At 33.5% G+C, this 2684-nt stretch overlaps 2 non-coding genes across 2 annotated transcripts; both read left to right on the top strand.

The window, feature by feature from the left end:
* The first annotated feature begins 825 nt into the window (after positions 1-825).
* On the top strand, positions 826-907 carry TRNAS-CGA (transfer RNA serine (anticodon CGA)). The gene has a single exon. It is a non-coding gene; the product is annotated as a tRNA-Ser (tRNA).
* Positions 908-1028: 121 nt separating this feature from the next.
* Positions 1029-1110, top strand: TRNAS-UGA (transfer RNA serine (anticodon UGA)). Its single transcript has one exon. It is a non-coding gene; the product is annotated as a tRNA-Ser (tRNA).
* Positions 1111-2684: the final 1574 nt, after the last annotated feature.

The raw sequence follows: 2684 nt of genomic DNA, 5'->3' as shown, positions 1-2684 counted from the left end.
GTTACTTAGACAGTAATATTAACTAAAGCCCTTTAGACGAGGCATCGAGTTACTTAGACAGTAACATTATCTAAATCTCTCTAGATGAGACACCAAGTTACTTAGACAAACTTAAAACAAAATCCCTCGAGATGAGGCATCGAGTTACTTAGACAGTAACATTATATAAAGCCTTCTAGACGAGACACCAAGTTACTTAGATAATAACATTATCCATAAGTTGTTCATTATTAATGTAGAAAGCTCATTATAGCATAATAACTTGTATCCATTTTTTCTTTTCACTTATAATTGTCCGATGTATAATTATCAAACATTAAATTTCGCACATTCATGTTTAGTTGCTAAAAAAATTTGTGATTTACAAATTAATGTTTAATTTTTCTAATCTCTTCATTGTCTTTTTCATTTGTCATCGCTTAACATGCTAATAATTAAAATTAAAACTTAAAATAAAACTTAAAATTTAATAGTACAAATTATAACTATACAAAATATTATTATACAAAATATAATCGTACAAAATATTATTGTACAAAATAATTTATCAAACTTAACAATATTATAATTTTATTGAAAAATCAAAATAGTTACTTTTTTATTTATTTATCTATTGGTGAAATAGAACATTAGTCTTTAATTAATTCAATTTAATTTTGTGAGAATTTCAGCATTCCAGAGGTTGTACATATCATTCCCATCTTGTATCTTGTATATTGAGTGATAAGATTATTTGGGATTTACATATTAATGTATATGTTTTTTAATTCCTTCCTTGTACTTATTATGAAAAATAAACCCATGTCCATGAAAAACAAATAGATTGTCGATATGTCCGAGTGGTTAAGGAGACAGACTCGAAATCTGTTGGGCTATGCCTGCGCAGGTTCAAACCCTGCTGTCGACGGTTAAGGAGATAGACTTGAAATCTATGGGGGCCCGCATCAGTTTAAACCTTCTGGTATTTTTTATTTTAATAGTACATTGAGATGAACAATAAACCTGTCTCCATGAATAATGCTAAGATTGTCGATATGTCCGAGTGGTTAAGGAGACAGACTTGAAATCTGTTGGGCTATGCCCGCGCAGGTTCAAACCCTGCTGTCGACGTTTTTGATTAATCTTCAACTTAGAACCAACGGGTTCGAGTCATCTTCCTTTTATTGTGTAATTTAATTGTGTAATCTTCAACTTAGAACCAACGGGTTCGAGTCTTGGGTATGCCATTATTGTGTAATTTAATTGTTTATTATTTTAATAACAATATGCTTGATAATGATTAGTGATAATATAATTCTAGAATTATAGAAATTATCATGAAAGATGAATTGGTTGTACACTTGAATTGTAATCGTGTGATAGTGGGTTCAAACTGGATTTTCCCAGTTCTGCAATTATGGTTGATTTCTGCGACATGTTTGCATGAGTAGATCACGTATTTGGATGTTAATTGTAAAACTGCATTTCCCCGATTGTTAACCACTTGATTTAGGTGGAATTTTGATAAGTGATCCATAACATGTTCTTTACTTTGGCCGGTGGAGATTTGAATTGGAGGACTGTAGCTAAAGATATAGGTTACTCATTATTGCAGGTTTAGAAGCCTTTAAAATGCATTAATAATCTCTTGATAAGTTCAAGTAACTACTAATGGGGAATGAGTTGGAAGCATGATGGGGTTATGTTGTAAGTCTCTATGAATTTGAATGTTTCTTTGCGTTAGTCACATGTTGAGAATTTCTTTATTGGTGAATGCATGTGTATCAATATAAATTAAATTGGTGCGTAGAATCATGTGCTTAAGTTTTTAGAGTGCTGATGCTTTATATTTAATTTGAGCATGCATTATTCATAAGTTGGAATTGAATGCTAGTATGGCTTTAAATGTTGGAGTATACATATAAATATGCAGGGATTGATGCATATAATATATGGGGATACAATTTTTGAGTCATGTTGATTGATATGAATACAAATTGAGATGCTTAATTGGTAATGTAAAATATGTAAGATAATTAAATAATTATGTGACAGTTGGATTAAATGCGTGTAAGAGTAAGGTTTTGCCTTGACTATGATATTGTTTGGTGAATGTTTGGATACTATCATTATGTGCAAATTTTGTTGTTAGTTTTAGTTAAAGGTGGTATGTTTATATATGGTAAAATAATGATTGTATGATGGACTGCATCATAATTGAATAGAGGCATGACCTTAGTTGTGAAACCAAGAATGTGTGAATTGTGATCTAGTCATGTGATTATAACGGGATAATCGTTATTGTGCTATAAATTGAATGTTGAGTGCTTGAGGTCCTTTAGGACCTGTCCAAAATGCCAAAAACTAGTAGCAATTGTGCTATTCATATGGCGCCTGGTGACGCGGGATAAGCCGCCAGGTGATAGATTCTCTAAACAGTGGTAGTGGCCACTAGAATCGCATGGTACCTAGCGGAAGGGGTGGTCCCGCTAGGCAGAAGTGGACTAGTAGAGACATTGGAAGGTGCATGGCGCTTGGCTACGTGAGGAGACCGCTAGGTGGTTTGAAACCAGACAACACCAGGCAACGCGTGTGATGCACCAGGCAATTTTGGATGTAGAGCTAGATCGCGTGGAGGATTCTACACAACTTTGGATGGAGGTCTTGATGCGATACTTTGTTGGGGGCCCAATTACGAATGCATC

This window comes from Vigna unguiculata, chromosome 8 (genome assembly GCF_037176805.1).
Source record: "Vigna unguiculata cultivar grain cowpea cultivar isolate G323 ecotype 2 chromosome 8, ASM3717680v1, whole genome shotgun sequence".
Lineage (NCBI taxonomy): Eukaryota > Viridiplantae > Streptophyta > Magnoliopsida > Fabales > Fabaceae > Vigna > Vigna unguiculata.
This window is presented reverse-complemented; position numbering and strand designations above follow the sequence as displayed.